We start from the raw sequence: 21,057 nt of genomic DNA on the forward strand, positions 1-21,057 counted from the left end.
AGCATGTTAGCATCGATTAGCTGGCAGTCATGCCGCGACCAAATATGTCTGATTAGCACATAAGTCAATAACATTAACAAAACTCACCCTTGTGATTTTGTTGACTTTATCGTTGGAAACGCATCTGCTTTGAGTGTTGAAGGGTATCCATTTATCTCTGTGCCAGTCTGTCGTAGCATCACCGGTAAAACGTGTGGACCAAACGAGGGACTTTCGCATCTCTTGATACTGGAGCAACTTAAATCCGTTGATTGGTAAGTGTTTGTTTGGCATTAAATGTGGATGGAGGGAAAGGCTGGATGCAAATATAGCTACAAATGTACATACAGCTAGCCTAAATAGCATGTTAGCATCAATTAGCATGCCGTGCTAATCGATAGACACTCTACGTAAATCAACTTGAATTAGTCCCTGATCGTGTTGTTACACCCTCCGACAACACACCGACGAGGCATGATGTCTCCAAAGTACCGGAAAACAGTCGAAAAAACGGAAAATAACAGAGCTGATTTGACTTGCTGCGTGTAATGTGTTTGAGAAAATGGCGTTGACTACCTAGGTGACGTCACGTTTTGACGTCATTGCTCCGAGAGCAAATAATAGAAAGGCGTTTAATCCGCCAAAATTCACCCATTTAGAGTTCGGAAATCAGTTGAAAAACTATATGGTCTTTTTTCTGCAACATCAAAGTATATATTGACGCTTACATAGGTCTGCTGATAATGTTCCCCTTTAAATACACGGGGTCTGACAGGTGGACATTTGTCGCACTTTTGTGGATAAGATAAGAAACCCAGGTCAGTGACTATGATGTGTACTTTCTTGACATATAAGCATAGCATTACTTATATTACCTAAACCAAACAACTACAGATGTCCGATAATGGCTTTTTTCCCGATATCCGATATTGTCCAACTCTTAATTACCAATTCCGATATACAGTCGTGGATTTAACACATTGTTATGCCTATTTTGGTTGTGATACCCCATTGGATGTATTAAACAACGTAACAAGGTTTTCCAAAATTAATCAACCAAGGTTATAGAAAAAAATGCCAACATGGCACTGCCATATTTATTATTGAAACCACAAAGTGCATTATTTTTTTTAACATTCCTCAAAACAGCAGCTTGGAAATTGGGACATGCTCTCCCTGAGAGAGCATGAAAAGGTTGAGGGGGGCGGGGCTTAGGGGTAGGGGGTAGCGGGGGTGTATATTGTAGCGTCCCGGAAGAGTTAGTGCTGCAATGGGGTCTGGGTATTTGTTCTGTGGTGTTTATGTTGTGTTATGGGGCGGATGTACTCCCGAAATGTGTTTGTCATTCTTGTTTGGTGTGGGTTCACAGTGTGGTGCATATTTGTAACAGTGTTAAAGTTGTTTATACGGCCACCCTCAGTGTGACCTGTATGGCTGTTGACCAAGTATACGTTGCATTCACTTGTGTGTGTGAAAAGCCGTAGATATTATGTAACTGGGCCGGCACGCAAAGGCAGTGCCTTTAACGTTCATTGGCGCTCTGGACTTCTCCCTACGTCCGTGTACACAGCGGCGTTTTAAAAAGTCATTAATTTTACTTTTTGAAACCGATACTGATAAATTCCGAACAGACACCGATAATTTCCGATATTCCATTTTAAAGCATTTATCTCTACAAACAACCTTTCCTTCAGTGCCAGAGCTTGGTCCGCATTGCTGGCAGTAAGTCGAACACATTTCCAGTGAGGGTTGGACTCCGCCAAGGCTGTCCTTTGTCACCGATTCTGTTCATAACTTTTATGGACAGAATTTCTAGGCGCAGTCAAGGCGTTGAGGGGTTCCGGTTTGGTAACCGCAGGATTAGGTCTCTGCTTTTTGCAGATGATGTGGTCCTGATGGCTTCATCTGGCCGGGATCTTCAGCTCTCGCTGGATCGGTTTGCAGCCGAGTGTGAAGCGACCGGAATGAGAATCAGCACCTCCAAGTCCGAGTCCATGGTTCTCGCCCGGAAAAGGGTGGAGTGCCATCTCCGGGTTGGGGAGGAGACCCTGCCCCAAGTGGAGGAGTTCAAGTACCTAGGAGTCTTGTTCAGGAGTGAGGGAAGAGTGGATCGTGAGATCGACAGGCGGATCGGTGCGGCGTCTTCAGTAATGCGGACGTTGTACCGATCCGTTGTGGTGAAGAAGGAGCTGAGCCGGAAGGCAAAGCTCTCAATTTACCGGTCGATCTACGTTCCCATCCTCACCTATGGTCATGAGCTTTGGGTCATGACCGAAAGGATAAGATCACGGGTACAAGCGGCCGAAATGAGTTTCCTCCGCCGTGTGGCGGGTCTCTCCCTTAGAGATAGGGTGAGAAGCTCTGCCATCCGGGAGGAACTCAAAGTAAAGCCGCTGCTCCTTCACATCGAGAGGAGCCAGATGAGGTGGTTCGGGCATCTGGTCAGGATGCCACCCGAACGCCTCCCTAGGGAGGTGTTTAGGGCACGTCCAACCGGTAGGAGGCCACGGGGAAGACCCAGGACACGTTGAGAAGACTATGTCTCCCGGCTGGCCTGGGAACGCCTCGGGATCCCCCGGGAAGAGCTAGACGAAGTGGCTGGGGAGAGGGAAGTCTGGGTTTCCCTGCTTAGGCTGTTGCCCCCGCGACCCGACCTCGGATAAGCGGAAGATGATGGATGGATGGATGGACAACCTTTCCTAGTCATAGTGCAGAAAAAAATATTCGACCAGCACAAAAAGTCAAAAAAATAACAACCTGCTCACTGAAATGTGTGATGCTATTAAACAAAAAAAACAACGTTCCATCACGGTGAAAAAATTTAAATTACAAATCGTTTCTACGAATGTACTCATTCCTCCAGGTCATTGTCATCTCAGGGCATTCAGTCGATCACAACTGGACTTTTGTGGAGGAGGGCTGTAGATTCTCCTGCACTAGAAATCTGGTTAGAAACCGTAATGACTGGACCCCTTATAGCCGTGGATACACGACTCTGGAGGTCAACGGAGGTCACAGGAGGATGGGTGCCATCAGCCTGCTGCTGTTGGGTCAATGAAGCCTCATAACTAAAAGGGAAAGCTAACAGGAGAGGACCTACACTGCGGGACTTGGGACCAGGTGGACATACTTTCACCAAAGGGGAAGCTTGTGAGATTGACAAGTGAGACAGGCTGGGGGTGAACAGGACCATGAGTACGCTTACTTGGACGACATCATTGGCCACCAGATGGTCGAAGGAGTGCCCAGAAGTCAACTCACGAGAAGAGGACAGAGAAGGGAAGAACCACTGATTGGTCAAAATGGTTGGAATACAACAAGGATCTGACTGTAAATCGCAATCCAGGAGGTTAACTAAATCTTCTCCAGAATCACCAAGTTCAGAAAGATCTCACGAAGCGTTAGGCAGAGGATAAAAAATAGCATTGATAGTTGAACTAAGATAGGCAGAGGTGTAATCAGAATCAGTCAGAAAGTACACACTAAAAAATGTTGGGTTAAAAAATAACCCAATTTTAACCCAACTGCTGGTTCATGAAAGGACAAACTCCTTAATTGAGTTATTTTAACTCAACATTTAGGGTTAATATTTTCAACCCAACTTTTGCGTTGAATTATTTAACCAAAAAGTTGAGTTATGATAACTTAATGTTGGATTATTCCCAACCAAACTATTGAGTTGAATTATTTAACCCAAAAGTTGAGTTATGCTAAATCAATGTTGGTTCTGTCACAGTTATTTGTTGTTGTCGAACCCCGAGATGCAGAGATGGAGGCAGGCATGGTATATGATGACATTATTTAATATAAATAATAGAAGAAGAACAAACAAAAAGCACTCACCTGGGCGGAATAACAAAGTAAGGGAGCTAGGACTGGAAGCTAGAAAACAAAAAGGGACTTTAGCATGGAAGCTAGTGGATAACAAACAGAAAAACTGGAAATAACTAATGCTAACAGAAACAGCTTACCGCTACGACGACCAGGACAAAATGTAGCACGACAGGTAGTAGCTGTAACAAAACGACACGACAGGTAGCACGACAAGAGTGATATGTGTCAACGACAATACAATGATCCAGCACTGACTGGAGGAACAAAGCAGGTAAAATAGGAGCTGGCCGATTGACATCAGGTGTGACCAGATGCCGATCAGCCGCAGCTGAGTGAAAACAGCACACAGGGAGACAAACAGGAAGCTGAACCAAAATAAGAGCACTAGACAGGAACTAAGGACAGGAAATACTAAACAGAGGAAACAGACAAATGCAGAGGAAAAAAACAAAACATTAACAAACTGTCAGGGGAAAGCCTGACAGGTTTGTTCATAACCCAACTATTGGGTTGAATTTATTTAGCACAAAAGTTGAGTTATGCTCACTACAATGTTGGGTTATGCCAAACCCAACTATTGGGTTGCGTAATTTAGCACTCGTTGACCCAATAATTGGTTAAAAATGATACATTTTACTGCTGGTTTATCCTACTACTGATCAAAATTACTTTGATTCGATTATAATTTATTAAAAAACAAGATATGAGTGAAGTTTTTTTTTTCTTACAAGAGTTGCTATATATGGTCATAGTTGTCACAGCGGAGTTGCATTTTACGGCATGGATCCTTCTCCCAGGATGCAGACCGGACTCCGGAGGCAATGTGCAGGTAAGAAAATAATTATTGTCCATAAATCATGCGGGATTCAAACAAAAGAGCACCACCCTGCCGATAGTACGGAAAGCTAACGGAGTAGCGAACAAGAAAAGATTAGCATGTAAACAGGCAAACAAAAAGCTCAGGATTCAAATTAGTAGCCGTCGTAACTGTTGCGAGAAAGCCAGACTGAGTGTGGCGAAAAGCGGGGAATAAGTAGCTCTCTGATTAGTGCCCAGGAGCAGGTGAGCGTCCTGAACACTAATCCGAGGCAGGTGAAAACAATCTGCAGTCATGGCAACTAAAACACAAACCCAGGGGTGCTCAAAAACTAAACTAACACGATCCGGGCAGCGGATCATTACAGTAGTAGTTCTATACAGCATTCTCAAATATTTTCATGTACATAAGATGTGTGATTGTATGAGATTAATCCATAATAAAATTCCCTTCAAGATAAAAATAACTTTTTAATAAAAAAAAGCCTTTTACCCAAAAAAATGCGTTACTCACTGAAAAACAACCCAAAAATGGTTCATAGTTTTGAAAACCCAGAAATTGAGTTAAAATAATACTAATAATAATGGATTGCTCTTCATAAAAATAACTAAACAATTTGAAACCAACACTCGCAACTCATAAATTGGGTTATCAAAATAACCCAGCAGATTTATGAGTTCACGCTGAGAATTATCTAAGTCAGAAGAATCTGAATCACACCAACATGTGGGAGATAAAGGATAAGAAACAGGATTGGGAGTAGATGGACACCAACTACGAGTCTGACATGTGAGAGGAACTAGACAAAATAGAAAAGAGAGAACTAAAGATAAGAGAAGGAACTTGTAAGAACCTTACTGGTTGATTATTGGAAGGGTGGTAGGCAGGGTGAATGAAGGTTGTGGATTAGGGGACTAGGTGTTGCGATCCGCTGCTCGGATCGTTCGTTGTTTAGATTTTTGAGTTTGTTTGCGCACTTCCTGATTGGTTTCTGTTGCCATGGTTGCATATTTGTTTCACCTGTTCCTTGTTTGTGGACTCTCACCTGCTTGTTGATTACCATCCTTATTTAAGCCTGCATTTTCTGTTACTCGCTCTCTGATCCTAGCCTTGTTTCCCACAACAGTGACGATCGCTATCGCCTGACTCTGGTAATCCTGTTTTATACCGATTAGATTCCACGCTATCCGTGTTTAGTTCCCTAGCCTCCTTGCTAGCGCTTTTGGTTTGTCTTATCTACCTAGCACGAGTGTTTTTGTTCTTAGCGTGTTTTTAGTTAATAAATCTACATTTCTTACCTTTACGCTGTGTCCGTGCCTGAACTGCATCTTGGAAAAAGCACCTTTAGCCACCATGCTTAGCGAACGTCACACTAGGTGAGGAGGACCCAATGGTAGGGAAGCAAGGAGAAAGCGATTTATTTCAACAACTGCCAAACGTTAAAGTTAAAGTACCACTGATAGTCACACACACACTAGGTGTGGTGAAATTACGTTCGACCCATCCCCTTGTTCCACCCCTGGGAGGTGAGGGGAGCATTGAGCAGCAGCGGTGTCAGCGCTCGGGAATCATTTTGGTGATTTAACCCTCAATTCCAACCCTTGATGGTGAGGTAATGGGTCCCATTTTTATAGTCTTTGGCATGACTCTGCCGGGGTTTGAACTCACGCCCTACCGATCTCAGGGCGGACACACAACATCCGGACAGACGAACCAACAAACGGAAAACTAAACACACGGACTAAATAGACAACTAAATACACCTGGACTAGACACAAGAGGAAGGAGAGAGCGGATTGAAGAATACCAGGGGCCAGGGCAAGACACAGGTGCAACCAATAATACTAACAAGCACATCAAAACTACCGTATGTTCCGGATTATGAAGCGCACTGCTGATGAGTGGGTCTAGTCAGGGTTTTTTTTTTTAATACAAAAGGGACACTGGATTATAGGGCGCATTAAAGGAGTCATATTATTTAAATTTTTTTCTAAATGTAAAACACTTCCTTGTGGTCTAGATAACATGTAATGGTGGTTCTTTGGTCAAAATGTTGCATAGATTATGTTTTACAGACCATCTTCAAGTCGCTTTCTGACTGTTTCTTCAGAATGCGCTGTTTTGTGGGCGCTCTTATTTACGAGGCTCACCTTCGACAGTGTCTTCTTCCTGTTATTTGTGTTGTAGCGGTGTAGCGTGCAAGGACGGGAGTGGAAGAAGTGTCAAAAGATGGAGCTAACTGTTTTAATGACATTCAGACTTTACCTAAATCAATAACAGAGCAGCATCTCCTCATCTGTGGCAACACCAATACAGAAAATGTGTCTCATGAAAAAATGTCCGATCAGAACTCTCTAATAACTAAAGTTCCTTGGGTGAATAATGTAAACTCACTACACCGGTATGTTTTAGCGCTTCCATAGTGAGTCTACTGACAGACATAAGTAAGCACTTTAAAGTACTTTATATTAGAGATGGTAACAGGGGAGGGTAAATGTCCCATAACAAGAAGATAGAGAAAAAGAAGAAGCTTATCGACTACAGCATCGGCACACACATTTTCAGGACTTATGCAGATCTCAAATAAACATCAGCAGGTACCAGAAGGTAACAAAAGTTGGTTTTGCATAATAATGCGAAACAAAACGCCAGATAATATGTCTGCTAATGGGTGCCATTTTGCGGTCCTTATACACACACCATAGTAATATTTGTATCTCTGTCTACGGTAGCCGTAATGGGCCGACCATCCATCACGCGGCGCGGCTTTAAAGTCGTACTAAAACATTATGACAGAATTTTGAGTGCCGTGTGTAATGTTCTTTAAAGTTTTGGTGTTGTTTACTGGCGTCGTATTGCAGTCTCCACGCATCTCTTATGTGTGACTACCATCTACTGGTCACACTTATCATTACACCATGTACCAAATAAGATAGCTTCGAGGTCGGTAAGCACAACCAGAATTATACCGTATATTAGGCGCACCAGGTTATAAGGCGCGCTGTCGATTTTTGAGAAAATGAAAGTATTTTAAGTGTGCCTTATAGTCCGAAAATTACGGTATAATAATAATTAGACAACAAATGAATGTTGGGACGTTTGGAGAGGTTTGGACAAAGTGTGGGTGGGCATCTTCAAACAGGTAATTAAAGGCCTACTAAAATGAGATTTTCTTATTTAAACGGGGATAGCAGCGACCATTTTATGTGTCATACTTGATCATTTTGCGATATTGCCATATTTTTGCTGAAAGTGTCACACCGCGGTGAGGGAAGTCTTGTCTTGGTTTTTCCGTCTTATGATTTACGTGTTTTATTTTGAAAAGCTACCCTCTTGTTTCAGACCACGGGCCCTTCCTCTTGTGTCACGAGTCTGACGTCATCCCTGATTCCTGATTGTTTCCACCTGTTCCCCATCACTCCCACATCCTGTTTAAGCTCACTTCTCCGTTTGTCCTTTGCCAGATCGTCTCGTCTATCGTGCCTTTCTAGCGTCCATGTCCATGTCCTTGATTAGCTCCTTGTCTTGCTCCTGTTTTCCTAGTTACCCTAGTTTTTGCTGTAATTGTGAGTTTACTTTTTCCTCCTTCGAGCGTCCTTGGTTATCCTTTGTCTTCCTTATTGGTGAGGTTTTGTTTTTCCACATTTTGAATTTATTTCCTCATTGATTGAGTGATTTTTTGTTATTTATAGGTCGTTTTGGTGTTTTTTCCTCCTGTTGGAGTGCTTTTCGTTTATTCTTATTATTATTCTTTTTTTTGTTAGAATTCCCTTAGATTAGTATTCCTCCTTATTTTTGTGGAGTGATTTTAAGTTAATTGTTTATCCTCTGAATTATTTTTTCCGCGTGTTGATTATTCTTGTGAAAAACTTTTTTTGCATTGGAGGTAAAAAGTTGTTTCAAAATAAAAACTTTATTTTTTTGAACTTCTTCTCTGCATCTGGGTCGTAACATAAAGGATTTAGTAGAGAACATCCACAATAAAGTTCGCAACTTTTGGTCGCTGACAGAAAATTACTGACGTCACATGTTGATGGCTCCTCGCATCCTCACATTGTTTTTAAATAGGAGCCTCCAACAAAAAGAGCTATTCGGACTGAGAAAGCGACAATTTCCCCATTAATTTGAACGAGGATGAAAGATTTGTGTTTGAGGATATTGATAGCGACGGACTAGAAAAAAAAAGAAAAAACGCGATTGCATTGGGACGGATTCAGATGTCTTTAGACACATTTACTAGGATAATTCTGGGAAATCCCTTATCTTTCTATTGTGTTGCTAGTGTTTTAGTGAGTTTAATAGTACCTGATAGTCGGAGGGGTGTGTCCACGGGTGTGTTGACACCAGTGTCACAGGGAAGTCGACGGAAGCTGTACGGACGGCACAAGCTCAGCTGATCTCCGGTAAGTGGCGACTTTTTACCACAATTTTCTCACGGAAAACTGCTGGTTGACATTTGGTCGGAATCCATGTTCGCTTGACCGCTCTGATCCATAGTAAAATTTCACCTCCGGGAATTTTAAACAAGGAATCACCGTGTGTTTGTGTGGCTAAAGGCTAAAGCTTCCCAACTCCATCTTTCTACTTTGATTTCTCCAATATTAATTGAACAAATTGCAAAAGATTCAGCAACACAGATGTCCAAAATACTGTGTAATTATGCGATTGAAGCAAACGACTTTTAGCTGTGTGTGTGCGCAGCATTTTGTGACATTTTCAACAGGACACTTCGCGGGAAATTTAAAATTGTAATTTAGTAAACTAAAGCGGCCGTAGTGACATGTGTTGCAATGTTAATATTTCATCATTGATATATAAACTATCAGACTGTGTGGCCGGTAGTAGTGGCTTTCAGTAGGCCTTTAAACAGCATGTTCGTGATGGCCATAGTTGGACCGTGGAAAAGATTATTTCTCTCAAAAAGACAAGAACATATAGACCGTTTGTGCGTGTCACGATATCAAAAGCCGACCGTCTGATGAAAGTTGACAATAAAGCGGTAAACACTGAATTGTATCATCCATATGTAAGATATGACCACTCTGAAACATATCCTCTGATGATGTAGGCCATTGTAACACACACACACACACACACACACACACACGTTGCTAGCTTTAGAGGATCAGAGGCTTTGGCGCCGTAGGTGTTGGCGATGAGTCACACGGGCAAATTATGGCGTTTCAAATGACTTCCCTTGCAGTCGGGCTGCAGCGCTGATAACCGATAACACTTTTCATTTTAACAAGGAGCAGAGGAGGACTCCCCCTCCCCCCCCCGGTCTCAGGCCCTAGAAGCTATGGACTATACTCTTATATACCTTAAAACTCATTTGTATACTCTAGCTTTTAAATAGACTCCCTTTTTAGACCAGTTGATCTGCCGTTTCTTTTCTTTTTCTCCTATGTCCCACTCTCCCTTGTGGAGGGGGTCCGGTCCGATCCGGTGGCCATGTACTGCTTGCCTGTGTATCGGCTGGGGACATCTCTGCGCTGCTGGTCCGCCTCCGCTTGGGATGGTTTCCTGCTGGCTCCGCTGTGAACGGGACTCTCGCTGCTGTGTTGGATCCGCTTTGGACTGGACTCTCGCGACTGTGTTGGATCCATTGTGGATTGCACTTTCACAGTATCATGTTAGACCCGCTCGACATCCATTGCTTTCCTCCTCTCCAAGGTTCTCATAGTCATTATTGTCACCGATGTCCCACTGGGTGTGAGTTTTCCTTGCCCTTATGTGGGCCTACCGAGGATGTCGTGGTGGTTTGTGCAGCCCTTTGAGACACTAGTGATTTAGGGCTATATAAGTAAATTAAATGATAAATGGGTTGTACTTGTATAGCGCTTTTCTACCTTCAAGGTACTCAAAGCGCTTTGACACTACTTCCACATTCACACACACATTCACACACACTGATGGAGGGAGCTGCCATGCAAGGCGCCAACCAGCACCCATCAGGAGCAAGGGCGAAGTGTCTTGCTCAGGACACAGCGGACGTGGCGAGGTTGGTACTAGGTGGGAATTGAACCAGGGACGCTCGGGTTGCGCACAGCCACTCTCCCCACTGCGCCACGCCGTCCCTAAACATTGATTGATTGATTGATTGATATAGACTGCACTCTATATACCATAAGTGGGTCTACCTGGACTGGTAAACATGTTTCACCTGGACGACACGTGGCATCCAACCGCAGTGCCAAAGACTCAATGGAATAACCTGCAGGTACGTTTTTTTTTCTTCCAAGGAAAAGCTGATAGACTAAAGATAACGACGGCTGTAATCACTTATCTTTAAATGAGAAAAATCCTGCGTTGTCATAAAAAAAAGTGTCGGAAAGCGTTTTGAGAATCATGAAAATTGTAACTTGAGGGCTAAAATGTGGAAAAATGGATGTTACTGTGAATAAAACAAACACAAAAACAAAGGTGTCTATTCAATCACACTTAAAGGGGGACAATATCACAATTTCAGAAGGGTTAATACCAATAAAAACCAGTTCCCAGTGGCTTATTTTATTTTTCGAAGTTTTTTTCAAAATTTTACCCATCCCGGAATATCCCTAAAAAAAGCTTTAAAGTGCCTGATTTTCGCTATCTGTGAAGCCACCGTCCATTTTCCTGTGACGTCAAATAGTGATAGCACAGCAAGATATAGTGACACTAGCTCGGATTCAGACTTGGATTTCAGCGGCTTAAGCGATTCAACAGATTACACATGTATTGAAACAGATGGTTGGAGTATGGAGGCAGATAGAGAAAACGAAATTGAAGAAGAAACTGAAGCTATTGAGCAAATAGCTATTGACGCTATTCGGCCATGTCTGCCTTAGCATCGCCGGTAAAATGTGCGGACCAAACGATCAGGACTTTCGCATTGACACTGGAGCAACCTAATTCCGTCGATGGGTAAGTGTTTGTTTGGCATCAAATGTGGGTAGAGGGAAACGCTGGATGTAAATATATTTTCAAATGTACATACAGCTAGCCTAAATAGCATGTTAGCATCGATTAGCTGGCAGTCATGCCGTGACCAAATATGTCTGATTAGCACATAAGTCAACAACATCAACAAAAATCACCTTTGTGATTTTGTTGACTTTATCGTTGGGATGCATCTGCTTTGAGTGTCGCAGGATATCCACACATTCTTGCCATCTCTGTCGTAGCATCGCCGGTAAAAACCAAACAAGGGACTTTCGCATCTTGTGACACTGGAGCAACTTAAATCAGTCGATTGGTATGTGTTTGTTTGGCATTAAATGTGGATGGAGGGAAAGGCTGGATGCAAATATAGCTACAAATGAGGCATAATGCTGCAATATGTACACACAGCTAGCCTAAATAGCATGTTAGCATCGATTAGCATGCCGTACTAATTGATGCACATTCTATGTAAATCAACTTGAATCCGTCCCTCATCGTGTTGTTACACCCTCCGACAACACACTGACGAGGCATGATGTCTCCAAGGTACCGGAAAACAGTCGAAAAAACGGAAAATAACCGAGCTGATTTGACTCGATGCGTGTAATGTGGTAGGGAAAAATGGCATTGAGTACCGATGTGAAGTCACTTTCTGACGTCATCGCTCCAAGAGCGATAAACAGAAAGGCGTTTATTTCGGCAATATTCTCCCATTTAGAGTTGGGAAATCGGTTAAAAAAATATATGGTCTTTTTTCTGCAACATCAAGGTATATATTGACGCTTATATTGGTCTGGTGATAATGTTCCCCTTTAATGGAATAACCTGCAGGTGCGGTTTTTTTCTTCCAAGGAAAAGCTGATTGACTAAAGATAACGACGGCTGTAATCACTTATCTTTAAATGAGAAAAATCCTGCGGTGTCATAAAAAAAGTGTCGGAAAGCATTTTGAGAATCATGAAAATTGTAACTTGAGGGCTAACATGTGGAAAAATGGATGTTACTGTGAATAAAACAAACACAAAAACAAAGGTGTGTATTCAATCACACTTAAAGGGGGACAATATCACAATTTCAGAAGGGTTAAAAACAATAAAAATCAGTTCCCAGTAGCTTATTTTATTTTTCGAAGTTTTTTTTCAAAATTTTACCCATCCCGGAATATCCCTAAAAAGCTTTAAAGTGCCTGATTTTCGCTATCTGCGAAACCACCGTCCATTTTCCTGTGACGTCATCCAGTGATGCCAATACAAACAAATGGTGGATAGCACAGCAAGATATAGCGACATTAGCTCGGATTCAGACTCGGATTTCAGCGGCTTAAGCTTTTCAACAGATTTCGCATGTATTGAAACGGATAGTATGGAGGCAGACAGCGAAAACGAAATTGAAGAAGAAACTGAAGCTATTGAGCGAATAGCTATTGACGCTATTCGGCCATGTCTGCCTTAGCATCGCCGGTAAAATGTGCAGACCAAATGATCGGAAGTTTCGAAACTTGTGACACTGGATCAACTTAAATCAGTCGATTGGTAAGTGTTTGTTTGGCATTAAATGTGTGTGGAGGGAAACGCTGGATGCAAATATAGCTACAGATGTACATAAAGCTAGCCTAAATAGCATGTTAGTATCGATTAGCTGGCAGTCATGCCGCGACCAAATATGTCTGATTAGCACATAAGTCTATAACGTCAACAAAACTCACCTTTGTGATTTCGTTGACTTTATCGTTGGAATTGCATCTGCAGGTTATCCATAAATCACTGTGCCATGTCTGTCTTAGCATCGCCTGTAAAATGTGCAGACACTCCGGCACATTCGATGGGGGTCTGGCGGAAGATTTCTTTGACTTTATCGTTGAAAATGCATCTGCTTTGAGTGTCGCAGGATATCCACACAATATTGCCATCTCTGTAGTAGCATAGCTTTCGTCGGTAAAGTGTGCGGAACAAACTACTGACCATTTCGTCGGCTTTCCCCACACCCTCGTATTTTGAACAAATTTCGTCCAATTTCTTGCCACTTTCGCATCTTCGGGCCAGTGGTGCAACTTGAATCCCTCCCTGTTAGTGTTGTTACACCCTCCGACAACACACCCACGAGGCATGATGTCTCCAAGGTTCCAGAAAATAGTGGAAAAAACGGAAAATAACAGAGCTGAGACCCGGCGTTTGTAATGTATTTGAGAAAATGGCGGCTTTATTACCTAGGTGACGTCACGTTCTGACGTCATCGCTCCGAGAGAGATAAATAGAAAGGCATTTAATTCGCCAAAATTAGACCCATTCAGAGTTCGGAAATCGGTTAAAAACTATATGGGCTTTTTTCTGCAACATCAAGGTATATACTGACGCTTACATAGGTCTGCTGATAATGTTCCCCTTTAAATTACGGCAAATATGCTCAATAATAAAAACATATCAGGTCGCAATGTTAAATAAATAACTAGAAGAGGCAATTCCTGTAGGAATTGCGTGTGAATGCTCTAAGGGTTTAAGGGTACACAAAAATGTCGGTTCGGTACATACCTCGGTTTAGAGGTCACGATTCGGTTCATTTTCGGTACAGTAAGAAAACAACAAAATACCGTATTTCCTTGAATAGCCGCCGGGGCGCTAATAATTTTGAAAACTCTTCTCACCCCTGCGCTTACCAATGGCATGCAGTAAAAAATTGAGTGCGATAATAAAAAAAAAAATAAAATTGAAAAATGTATGTGCGGCCGCGGCCCACTGCTCTACAATATGTCATCGCGCCCACCTTTACACAATGCTATCTGCGTGCCAGTCGGACGCATACATTCCGCTGCTTCTCATACGAGATTGTAATGCATACTTGGTCAACAGCCATACCTTTTACACTGATGGTTGTGATATAAACAACTTTAAGACTCTTACTAATATGCGCCACACTCTGTGAACCCACACCAAACACATATCTGGAGAACATCGGCTCTGTAACACATTATAAACGCAAAATAAGAATTACCCAGAATGCCATGCATCCATGACTCTTGGCACGCCCACCTCAACCGACGCACGGAGAGGGGGGAGGTGTTTGGTGCTAGCGGGGTGTATAATATAGCCAAGAGTCATAGATGCATGGCATTCTGGGTAAGTGTTATGATGCATTTATAATGTGTTACAGAGCCAATGTTCTCCCGAAATGTGTTTGTCATTCTTGTTTGGTTTAGTAAGAGTGTTAAAGTTGTTTTATATCACAACCATCAGTGTGATCTGTATGGCTGTGGAACAAGACCCCTGGTTTACACATAGTAAAAGCAAAAAAAAACTGCCATTTTGAAAAAGACGACAGGGGAAGCGTCACTCGTGACGTCACGAATTTGACGTGGCGGTAAAAGGAAGCATGCGCTAATAAATCTGGGGAGAGCGAGCTTGACCCGGCAGTAATTCAAGGCAGGCGCATATTTCTTACCCGGCGGCAATTCAAGGAAATACAATATACATTTTCTGGTTATTTATTTACCAAAATTTGTAAACAATGGCTTAATCCTTTAAACGTTGCTTTACAAAAGCTCTGTGTCTGATGACTGTGAGCCACCACCAGGCTGATCAGTGCAACAACAGGCAGTCAGGAATGCTAAGCATAACAATAACATACATATACACACAGGGTCCATTGCCAGGGTTAATGCAGTCAACATACATAAAATAAAAACTAAATAAGATGAGGCTCAGAATTGGTTTCTTAACAAAACCGTTCTACATATAAAGTGCAACATTTCCACAATTAAAAGTGCAACATTAAAATGCTTCAAGTTGTTGCTCAGATTAAATAAAACGACAAAACTTTTCTTCTACATACAAAAAGTGCAACATTAAACAGTTTCAAGTCAACTCAGCCTCAGATTAATTTTTCTTCCCCCCCTAGCCTTTAACCCTGGTGACTTTCACTCAATTTTCATGTTTTTGCCAGAAAAATCAGTTTATATACATTGTCTGCAGAAAGAGCAGACTTGCTTGCAGTTAAAATGTCTCCAGCTGTGGAAAATACCCTTTTGCTGGGCACGGAGCTAGCAGGTATGGCGAGGTAGTGCCTGGCTAACTTGGCAGTAAGAGGATATATGGGCTCATTTTTCTTCCACCATAGAAGTGGGTCAAAATCTAGTTTTTAATGCAATATGGACTTAAATCTGCTGCTATAAAAACACCCAACGGCATTTGTTATTGCTTTAACCCTGTCTGACTCGCCGAAGAGAGGCTTCTTGAATGTGGTGTTTGCACGACGCTCGTCTTTATCTTCGTTGTATCGCACGGAGAAGCCCGAATGTTCCCAAACGGGAGAGCTTAACGAGGCAGGAGGGTCCTCCAGCTCTGGCTTTTTGCATGTTGTAGTAGCCCGCTGATTGCTATCATGCCGTGTGTTGTGCCTCGGTGTGCATTGTTTACACAACGTGCGGTGCGCTACTTAATATGTCCTTGTGGAAACTCGTTCGGTGCACTTCCATTCCGAACCGAACCCCCCCGTACCGAAACGGTTCAATACACCCTTAGAATGCTCCAATGCTGAAGTTCAACAGAAAAGCTAACAGAATGTAGTATGAAAGTATGAATAGTTTGAATGTTCAAATAGTTTGAATGTTGAAGAGTTGACGCTGAACTGAAAAGCTAATGGAACGGAGGATGAATGTAGAAATGGTAAATGGGTTGTACTTGTATAGCGCTTTTCTACCTTCAAGGTACCCAAAGCGCTTTGACACTACTTCCACATTCACCCATTCACACACACATTCACACACTGATGGAGGGAGCTGCCATGCAAGGCGCTAACCTAAGCAAGGGTGAAGCGTCTTGCTCAAGGACACAACGGACGTGACAAGGTTGGTAGAAGGTGGGGATTGAACCAGGAACCCTCAGGTTGCTGGCACGGCCACTCTCTCAACCGCGCCATGCTGTGGTTTGAATGTTGAAATCGTTTAAACGCTGAAATAGTTTGAATGTTGGAATGGTTTGAATGTTGAAGAGTTTGAATTTCCAGGAAAAAACGGAATTTGGTTTGGAACTTGGGAACGTGTTAGTTTGAATCTCCAGGATGAGTGGAATGTGTTGATGCTGGAATGGTTTGAATAGGTTGAAAAATGTGGGAATTATTAAAATTGGAAAAATTTCGCATTCATTTCAAGGGGAACTTCCTGATCATTTGCGAATTTCGAGAAAAGCTGGGTTTTTTAAACAAATGATTAGGAGCATGAAAGTCCTGAATGAGCTGAATTGTTTGGTGTTGGAATTGTTAAAATCTGTTTCAGAAAATTCCTGGTATTTCAGGAAAACCAGGAATTTTTCTGGTTCCTTAACCAACTAGTTTTTTCCCTGAATAAGAGGAGTGTTTTGACGGTGGAACGGTTGAAATGGGTTGAAAAATGTGAAAGGAGTAGTCGAATTTAAGAGTGAAAATAGTTTACCAAAAAATGTGAATTCCTGGAAATGTGATGAATTTGGAAAAAATGTTAGTTTGAATGTCCAGGATGAGTTGAATGGTTTGCATAGATTGAAGAATGTGGGAATTGTGGAAGTGTGAAAAATGGCCAATTCATTTTGAATGGGAAAATGCCCAAAAAAATCCAAGAATTGTTTTTTATAATTGTTTTGTAGAATTGTTGAAGTAGAGCACACAAATCCTGAACGCAATTCCTGAACAGGGTTAATATTTTGAAGTTGGAAAAGTTTGAATCAGATGAAAAATGTGGACGTTGTGGAACTTTGAAGAATGTCCCATTGATTTTAATGGGAATTTAAGAAAAAAATGGGAATTTCGGGAAGAGCGGGATTTTTTTTTTTTTTTTAATTATAAAAAAACTTGAATGATTTGAATGAGTTGAAAGTTAGTGTTTAAATTTTGTAAATCGGTTGAGAAATGTTGAAGTAGTAACTTGTTGAATTGAGAAATGGTATTATGGAACTCCTGGAATTTCGGAGAAAAACGAGAATTTTTCCATTTCAAAAAACGACTCAGAATTTTTTTGAACTTGGAAAAATGATAGTTTGAATCTCCAGGATGAGTGGAATGTGTTGATGCTGGAATGGTTTGAATAGGTTGAAAAATGTGGGAATTATTAAAATTGGAAAAATTTCGCATTCATTTCAAGGGGAACTTCCTGATCGTTTGCGAATTTCGAGAAAAGCTGGGTTTTTAAAAAAAATGATTAGGAGCATGAAAGTCCTGAATGAGCTGAATTGTTTGGTGTTGGAATTGTTAAAATCTGTTTCAGAAAATTCCTGGTATTTCAGGAAAACCAGGAATTTTTCTGGTTCCTTAACCAACTAGTTTTTTCCCTGAATAAGAGGAGTGTTTTGACGGTGGAACGGTTGAAATGGGTTGAAAAATGTGAAAGGAGTAGTCGAATTTAAGAGTGAAAATAGTTTACCAAAAAATGTGAATTCCTGGAAATGTGATGAATTTGGAAAAAATGTTAGTTTGAATGTCCAGGATGAGTTGAATGGTTTGCATGGATTGAAGAATGTGGGAATTGTGGAAGTGTGAAAAATGGCCAATTCATTTTGAATGGGAAAATGCCCAAAAAAATCCAAGAATTGTTTTTTATAATTGTTTTGTAGAATTGTTGAAGTAGAGCACACAAATCCTGAACGCAATTCCTGAACAGGGTTAATATTTTGAAGTTGGAAAAGTTTGAATCAGATGAAAAATGTGGACGTTGTGGAACTTTGAAGAATGTCCCATTGATTTTAATGGGAATTTAAGAAAAAAATGGGAATTTCGGGAAGAGCGGGATTTTTTTTTTTTTTTAATTATAAAAAAACTTGAATGGTTTGAATGAGTTGAAAGTTAGTGTTTACATTTTTTAAATCGGTTGAGAAATGTTGAAGTAGTAACTTGTTGAATTGAGAAATGGTATTATGGAACTCCTGGAATTTCGGAGAAAAACGAGAATTTTTCCATTTCAAAAAACGACTCAGAATTTTTTTGAACTTGGAAAATGATAGTTTGAATTTTCAGAATGGTGGAATGTGTTGTAGGTGGAACGATTTGAATAGGTTGAAACATTTGGAAATGGTGAAAGTTTGAAAAATGGCCAATTCATTTTGAACGGGAAAATTGTCCGTGAAAACCTGGAATTTTGGGAAATCTGGAAATTTATGGAATTTGTCAAGGGAAAGCCCGCATTTCCCGAATAAGCAGAACAGCTTGAAGTCGGAACTGTCACGCCTTTGATTTATGTTTTATTTTTGTCATGTTTGGTCATGTTATGTTTTTTTTTTTTTTTGGACATTCAGTTCTTGCGTTTTGCACTTCCTGGTTTGTTTTGTTTCCATAGTAACCCATTGATGTTCACCTTGCCCTCTAGTCAAGCCCCTGTCCTCAGCCCTCACACCTGTTACTAATCATCATAGTCATAATTTAAGCCATTCTGTTTCTGTCCTCGTCCTGGCAACTTTACCCTACGATACCTACCTACAGTACCTTACCTTCTGAGACCTTTACCAAAGTTTCATGTACCGACCTTCATGCCTTGCTGTTCGTTTTTTGACCCCCACACGTAAGTTTTGGTTTGTTTTGTGCCACAGTTAGTGTCTTTTGTTGATTTGTATATAGTCATGCCATTGTGCTGTTTTTGTTTGAGTATAGTCTAGTTCAGGGGTGTCAAACTCAAATACAGAGTGGGCCAAAATTTTAAACTGAACAAAGCCGCGGGCCAAGGTTGAACAAATTAACCTCTTAATAGGGACCCAAACAAGTTTTGCATTGAATATTAAACAAGCAAGGCTTATGTAGTTTTATAGTCACATACAAAATCGAGTTTCAAATTATAATAATGAGTAAAAAATATCAATGGCATATCAAATAAAATGTAGCATCCCGGAAGAGTTAGTGCTGCAAGGGGTTCTGGGTATTTCTTCTGTTGAGTTTATGTGGTGCTACGGTGCGGATGTTCTCCTGAAATGTGTTTGTCATTCTTGTTTGGTGTGGGTTCACAGAGTGGTGCATATTTGTAACAGTGTTAAAGTTGTTTATACAGCCACACTCAGTGTGACCCTTATGGCTGTTGATCAAGTATGCCTTGCATTCACTTGTGTGTGTTAAAGCAGCATATGAGACTGGGCCGGCACGTCGTTTGTATGGCGGAAAAGCGGACGTGACGACAGGTTGTAGAGGACGCCAAAGGCAGTGCCTTCAAGGCACGCCCCCAATATTGTTGTCCGGGTGGAAATCAGGAGAAATTCGGAAGAATAGTTGCCCCGGGAGATTATAGGGAGGGGGACTGACCTTTGGGAGTCTCCCGGGAAAATCGTGAGGGTTGGCAAGTATGAGTATCAGCGGTGAATGCAGTGTTACAGAGGCATCGCCGCTGTATAATACCGGCGGGCCAGCTCTAATCTTAATTTTAAATTTGGCCCGTGGGCCAGAGTTTGACACCCATGGTCTAGTTTGTTAGCCGCCATTGTGCGCGCCCTTTGTTTTCCTGTTTTGAATTATAGTGTTTAAATAAATCAAATATGTACTTACATTCATGTCTGGCTTGTGCAAATCATCCTTTGCGTAGAAGAGGCATAACAAATCCAAGTCCAAGTGTGACAGGAACGGTTTGAATCAGGTGAAAAATGTGGAAGGTAGAGCGGGCCAAAATCTGGAGAAGAAGAATACGTTGAATAATAAATAGATGAGTTTTGGTGTAGAAAACCATATTATTATTGTGGGAATGCTTTGGAGCAGGGGTCGGGAACCTTTTTGGTTGAGAGAGCCATGAAAGCCAAATATTTTAAAATGTATTTCCGTGAGAGCCATTTAATATTTTTAACACCGAATACAACTGTCAGGTTCAAACACTGATGACATTTATTAAACAGACAAGAAGCAAGGAATTAAACAGAGACAGGATTCAATTTAGCTCAATGAGGAGAAACCCACAGACCTGTACACTTGCACGGTGTCGTCCCTCGCTCCGACAAGAGAATTCTACGCCTCCTCTTTTATTTGGACTTTCCCTGATTACAGCAACTAAATGCATTCATTTTTAAGTAAGACCAACATTTTTAGAGTATAATAAGTCTCTTATTCTTTTTAATACCTTTGTTATTCTGAAGCTAACCAACAATAAATGAAATACTTTTGACCATTAATGCGACTTCTTGAACAGGTGCGATAGAAACGGATGGATGGATTCAAATGCATGAGAATGTTTTATATTTTGAACGTTATTTTTAACACTGTGATTACCAGCGGAATTATTCATTACTTATCGTGTTAGGCAACGTCAGCTAAGATTTATCTGAGAACCAGATGCGGTCATCAAAAGAGCCACATCTGGCCCGAGAGCCATAGGTTCCCTACCCCTGCTATGGAGCATTCCCACAATAATATCGCAGAAAAAAATGTCTCTTTAACAGCATCAGAATTGAGCATTTACTGTATTTGGAAATAGTCAAATGATTCTTAATTCATTACACTGTGTCATTTGTTTCCCTCAAATGTCTGCAGATGCTTAAACACTACTCAGTCTACTTTAGTGCGGCCCCTCCCACCTTCTA

General features: G+C 41.4%; 1 long non-coding RNA gene across 1 annotated transcript in view; it reads right to left on the reverse strand.

Moving 5' to 3' along the window:
- Positions 1-20,154, reverse strand: part of LOC133545280 (uncharacterized) — a 66,625-nt gene extending 46,471 nt beyond the window's left edge. Inside the window, exon 1 of the long non-coding RNA XR_009804790.1 lies at positions 20,036-20,154. This is a non-coding gene — a long non-coding RNA (uncharacterized LOC133545280). The remainder of the gene's footprint in view (positions 1-20,035) is intronic.
- Positions 20,155-21,057: the final 903 nt, after the last annotated feature.

The sequence above is a fragment of the Nerophis ophidion genome, linkage group LG28, assembly GCF_033978795.1.
Source record: "Nerophis ophidion isolate RoL-2023_Sa linkage group LG28, RoL_Noph_v1.0, whole genome shotgun sequence".
Taxonomy (NCBI): Eukaryota; Metazoa; Chordata; class Actinopteri; order Syngnathiformes; family Syngnathidae; genus Nerophis; species Nerophis ophidion.